The sequence below is a fragment of the Enhydra lutris genome, unplaced genomic scaffold, assembly GCF_002288905.1.
Source record: "Enhydra lutris kenyoni isolate GAN:26980312 unplaced genomic scaffold, ASM228890v2 scaffoldscaffold2, whole genome shotgun sequence".
NCBI lineage: Eukaryota > Metazoa > Chordata > Mammalia > Carnivora > Mustelidae > Enhydra > Enhydra lutris.
This window is the reverse complement of record NW_019154086.1, coordinates 17,446,597-17,452,596: the sequence shown is the minus strand read 5'-3', so window position 1 is coordinate 17,452,596 and position 6,000 is coordinate 17,446,597. Positions and strand designations below refer to the sequence as shown.

Below are 6,000 nucleotides of genomic sequence, written 5' to 3'. Positions count from 1 at the left end.
TCTACAAATATTTATTTTAATTAGAAAATTTTCTAATGCTGTAAAGGGTTTACGGAGCTCATCTAGTTTAAATATTTCATTTTAATGAAATAGTTCAGACATACAAACAATTTGTATGTAGTATTATAAATGTCTATAAATATCTGTGTACTCAAGATTCAGTCTAAGAAATAAAGCATTGAAGATTCAGCTGAAGTTTCCTAGATGTCTTCCCAATGTCATTAACCTCCATTCTTCCCAAAGATAACCTCTACCCAGAATTTCAGGCTTATCATTATCATGGATGTTTTTATACCTTTCCTACATATAAATATGCTCAAAAATATGTAATTAATTTTTGCACATTTTAAAACTTGATACATAAATGGTATCATCCCACAGGTATCCTTCTGCAAACTGCTTTTATTGTTTCTGCTCCAGATTGCATATTTGAGATGTCCATGCTAACTCAGATAGCTATAGTGCATTCATTTTTCTTTTTACTGCTTCTTGTGTCACAGTATGTGATTATTCTATAAAGTGCTTGCCCACTTATTTATCTAAAGGTGTTTATATTTTTTCCTCCTTTTTCTTTTTTTCTTTTTTCTCTTGCAAGTAATTTTGTAATTTTTTTTTCTGTGTGTGTGAAGAGAAATACACAGGAGTAGAGAGACTCAATTTTAGGAAATAAGGATCTTCAACAATCTCTAAACTGTTACTGTTCTAATATGCTTTCCATGGTCTCTTCATATTCTCATCATTCTTTCATATTGCTGGACTTACAAATTTTTGCCAATTTCATACCTATGGTGTCTCATCGTTTTAGCTTGTATTTCTCTAATAAGTAAGGTATCTTTTTCAGATATTTATTGGCCATTGAGAATCCTTTTCTGCCAATTGACTATTCATCTTGGTTCATTTTATCCTATCATATTTTTTTGTCTTTATAGGTTTGTAAGAAAGCTTTATGTACTTGGATACTAATCCTTCTTTGGTTACATGAAGAGCAAATATCTTCTGTCAGTCTATGCCTTGACTTTTTTGATGCAAAGAAATTTTTATTTTTATTTTTATTTTATTTTTATTTTTTAAAAGATTTTATTTATTTATTTGACAGAGAGATCACAAGTAGGCAGAGAGGCAGGCAGAGAGAGAGAGAGAGAGAGAGAGAGAGAAGCAGGCTCCCTGCCAAGCAGAGAGCCCAATGCAGGGCTCAATCCCAAGACACTGAGATCATGACCTGAGCGGAAGGCAGAGGCTTAACCCACTGAGCCACCCAGGGGCCCCGATGCACATAAATTTTTAATTTTAATATATCAAAATAACATTTTTTCCTTTATAGACTTAACTTTTTATGTCTTAATGTTTAATAAACGCTTCTATTCCCATCTACCCCAAATCACAAAGCTATTTCTCTCTAAAAGGTCTTAAGTTTTGTTCTGCATCTTTAAGGCTTTGTCCTACCTTAAATACATATTTAGGTATGAATTATAATTTTTTCATATGCCTATTCTATTGCCTGAATTCACTTTTCCTCACTGCTCTCTCATGCCACCTGTTATTTATCAAGTTCCCATAAATTCAGAGATATATTTCTGATCCCTCTATTCTATTCCATTGGACTAATTTTATCCCTGATCCAAAGCTACATTGCCTCAGTTACTGTCATTTTCTGTTTAGTCTCAATAGTTAATATGAAAATTATCCATACCTTATTCTTAATTATATTGTATGTAAAATTGTATTGACAAGTTTGACCCTTTGTTCCCACAAACACATTTTAAGATTAACTTTTCAAGTTCCATGAAAAATTATATTGGGCTTTTAATAATAATTATATTATTAATTTATAGCATTGAGTCTCCCATCTAGGAACAGGTATGTTTGTTTATTTATTTTGGTTTACTCTTCAATTTTAATAGATAAGTTAGCCATGGGCCAAAAAGTCACATAGTCAATCAATAACAAAACCAGTAATAGAAGGAAGGTTTCTTGACTCCTTAATTGCTCATACACTAAGAAGGCTTAATTATTTAGTTTAAGAGTGGAGTCCTTGCAACCATTGCATGCACTCAGGAAAGTGAATTCAACTTCCCAAGTTTACTAAGTCCTTGATAATCAGGATGTGGTCAGAGGGCTTGTTAAAAATGCAGAATCTCCATTCCTTCTCTTGTCCTACCAAATCAGAATCCTCCTTTTAAAAAGATTCCTGGGTCTTTGGTAAGCAGAGTAAAGTTTGTGAAGTATTGCTTACCAAAATGGAATCTTGAAATTTATTGCATTGGCTTTTTCTCTAAAACCTGTCAAAAATGCTAGTAGTAATCTTGAGATGATTGAATTGCTAAGGGTTCAGATAAGCAACATTGAGAACTATATAATGACCCCTCGGTCTTGCTTTTTGACCACGGCTCATAGCAGCCATCATTGGCTCTGTCGAATGAATATCAAAAGTCTAAAATGAGAAAAAATTGTATAAAAAATATGTATTCATAATTGTATAACTTTAAAGAAAACAAAATATTAAAAATTTTTTTTTTCTGAAAGCAGCATGTCTCAGGTAGATTGGGGTTTCTTTGGGTATCTATAGTTATTCAGGGAACAAATATATTTGTTTTGAAATCAGAAGCTGCTCCAGACTGGCACTTTAGCTACTAAATGCCATTGGGGAAAACTGTTGAAAAAGAGATGGAATACTGGGAGAGAGAAGCACAGGAAATTCAGTCTTTAAAACAAAGAAGAAAGATCAGACGATCTTCTTAAGTAGTCATATGCTATTCATGTTAATCCCTGTTCAGTCTTCTTCTTAACTACTATAGCAGCCAGTTATCTACAGGGCAGAGGGGGGAAAATAGGTGAGGAGAGGGGATTAAAAAAAAATAATAATAAAAGTGAGATTCCCTGCAGTATCACCTCAAGCCACTAGGGGTATCTTTGTACCATTTTTCATCCTGCACCGATTTGGAGTAGAAACCTATATTAGGGGAAAACCAGGGTCCTCGGCATTTTTTGCGAGCAGTGCACCCTGAATGCAAAAAGATTTTTTAAAAAGAGGAAGAAAGAAAGAAGCCACAGTTCTTTCGATCACCTGAACAGGGCTACGAAATCGCTTTACTGGACATCAGCGCCAGGGATTCATTTTTGAGGTCAATTTCCAATCGAGATAAATCTATTGGATTAGTAGGATTATCTGATTGCAGCCGAAAGAAGTAACGTTGTTTGATCATTTGTATTTCTTGCCTGATGGTCGGATTTACATGGAGGTGGCTTTGGGTCCCGAGAATCCTGGATCGTGGTTTCATCTGGAGAGAAAAAAGGATCAATCGACACGTTTTGGAAGTGTCCGTGGGTGAATAAAAAAAAGGGGGGGGGGCGCAAAACTGGGGTTGCGGCTGCTTAAAGAAGAAAAATAAATAATAAAAGGAAGAATCTTGAATTCTGAAACAAGAATTACCAGTGCTCAAGATTCGAAAAAAGCGTCTAGAAGCTGATAAATACTTTGACCAATTCAGCTTGAATTTGACGGTGAAGTGTTGTAGAACTGTCTCCTTGAATGATTGGAAGGGGACTAGGGGAGGCTGAGGGGGCCCCCTCTGTGGCTTGATCTTACCGAGGGTAAGTTTGGGGGTCTTTTATTGGGAGGGGGCTGCCAGGGTTTGTGTGCCGCTGCGCGGTAGGTGCTGCGGACACGGCGCGGGTGAAATGGGGAGAGAAAGGGGATGTAAAGCCACCTCGCGCATCTCGGGGTGGATCACTGGGGAGCTACCTAGATCGAGCTTAAAAACCTTTTTTTGTGGCGTTGGCAGGGAAGCCAAGCAACCCTCCGAGGTCTCAACTTTGCATCGAAAACCTCTTCGCTGGGAGATCCCTCTTGGATCCAGTGCTTTCCTCCTAGTGATACTTTAAAGAGAGGTAGCAGGGTGCCTTGGAAAACCTGCCTATGGCAGGGGAGAACCCAAGTAGCAATCGCGGCTGCCTCGACCGCGGTGTCGGCGGCTGTCTTGGCTTCTATGGGAATTTTGCAGAGGGAATTGGCTGTTGTATTATCTTGTTCTCTCCCCCTCCCCCTTCCCCTTCCCGCCTCCTCCTTCTCTCAGCCGAACGGTAAAGGGTTACAGGGTCACTGCATTGGATAGACACAGAAGTGGGTGACGGGCCACACATGTTGTCTTGTAATTCACTTGCAAGACTTTGCATAATACAGTCCGAGATAACTTTCCTGGAGTTGGAAGAGTCCAGCAAAGCGTTACAGCCTTTATGCCGAGGGCCCCGGCTGGCGAGTGAGCCAGGCAGCCGCTGCATTTCCGATGCATCCCTACCCTGGCTGCCTCGCCACTCTCTGGCTTTTCTTTCCAACTGAGCGGTGCGCGCGCGTTTCCAGACATTTTCTTGCAGCTGAATACAAGGAATTTTTTTTTCCTTTTTATTATCTTATTTTTTAGCTCCCAAGAAAAGCTTTTCATTATTAGCAGAAGGAAAATCAATTTCAGCAGATATAATTAAAATTAATCACTCAAATCTGTAATATTAATTGACTTAGGAAACTAAAAGTTGCTTTGGAATCCAGAAAAGCATATTATTCTGAACCAATTTTGGAACACACATAGGTTGTTCTGAGCAATAACATATGAAAAACTGATTCACTTAAAATATGTATATAGATACGTTAAATAGACTAATGACTATCCCCCACCCCTATATACCTTCAGACACCTCAGCATTATAATTTTAGCAGGCTCTTCCTATTTAAGGCCAATTCGTTAAATTTTAAATCTTCAGACAGCCAAATATATTAGGATAAGATGGAGATAGGTAATTGCTAAAATATAAAATAATGATTTTTTTATACAATTTTATCTTTTAAAGAAAAGCTTCAAATATTTTTCGGGGGTTTCTGTTTACAGATTATGATATGAATGTAGATACTTTTACAGCTTAAGCATTCAAGCCTCTCCATTATGTGTGAACTCATGAAAGGCAACTCTTCAATGTCATCTGAAGCACTCATCATCCCAGTATTTATTTCAGGAATTCCAAATTCATCTGACATCCTGGTATTAAAAGGGGAGCCTTGCCAAACTTTCTTCCTGGTTTTGTGTGTATATGTGTTTCTTAAATCTAAGTTCTGAAACAAGCACAATGACGTTCCTTTTTTTTTTTTTTTTTAAGATGAAATAGCAAAATAGAAAACTTTGTCTCCCAAGGATTCTGTGGTGGAGAAGTTAAATATTTCCTATTTCTGCAGATTTTGTGTAAGCTTGTTAGAGGTGACAAAAATAGCAAGAAAAAAAAATAGTTTTTGTAAGCCCAACTGTTAGTTTTAAGGAGATATCTGAGAGGCTAGATTTGCCTTTCTTCTACGCAGCTCTAAGTCACGTGGTTCATGTGCAGGGTGAGCTAGAAGAATGGATGTTCTGTGTGTTGGTACATTCTAGCCACTGATCTTGGCCGCACAGTCCAACAGTAGTTAACATCTTTTTTTCAAAGTTTAAATTAGCAAAAAAGAGTCAGCTAGTAAATAACCCATTAAATGATGATAGTAAATAATTAATGAAGGTGAATGGGAAGTGAGCTGAATTTTTTTTTTTTTCTGGGCTAGTAGAGAATGTAACATTGCTATACTTCGATGGAAGATATGAAACATGAGAAAGATGGTTCTTTTAAAAGTTATTTTGTTTATTTCACAACCATTGAACTGGTGATCATGGCATTTGCCATAGTGCTAAAGCAAAAGACACAGCTTCAAGTGCCTTTGTCATGGATAAGCAGTATCTTTCTCTGTCAGGAATCATCAATACTTTTTACTCCATTTTATTCTCTTTCATCAGTTGAAGAGAAAAGGGAAGGCTTTGTCTTATTCTTTGGTTTCTATAAGCAGTTCCTGCACAAAACTTTAGTAAATTTGTAGGTAGTAGACCCACTTCGGAAGGTCAATAATGATAGAAATAAAAGTAAAATTACATACCACAAAAATTTTTTAAACTGTAGTCAATAAATAAGAGAGCAAGGTACCCAGTAATTGAA

General features: G+C 36.9%; 1 protein-coding gene across 2 annotated transcripts in view; it reads left to right on the top strand.

Moving 5' to 3' along the window:
* The first annotated feature begins 2,946 nt into the window (after positions 1–2,946).
* The window catches only part of LOC111147342 (neuroligin 1), a 760,181-nt gene continuing 757,127 nt past the window's right edge, over positions 2,947–6,000 (top strand). For both annotated transcript variants that reach the window (XM_022503342.1, XM_022503350.1), the window contains exon 1: positions 2,947–3,591. The gene's annotated coding sequence lies outside the window, so the exon portion shown is untranslated. The remainder of the gene's footprint in view (positions 3,592–6,000) is intronic.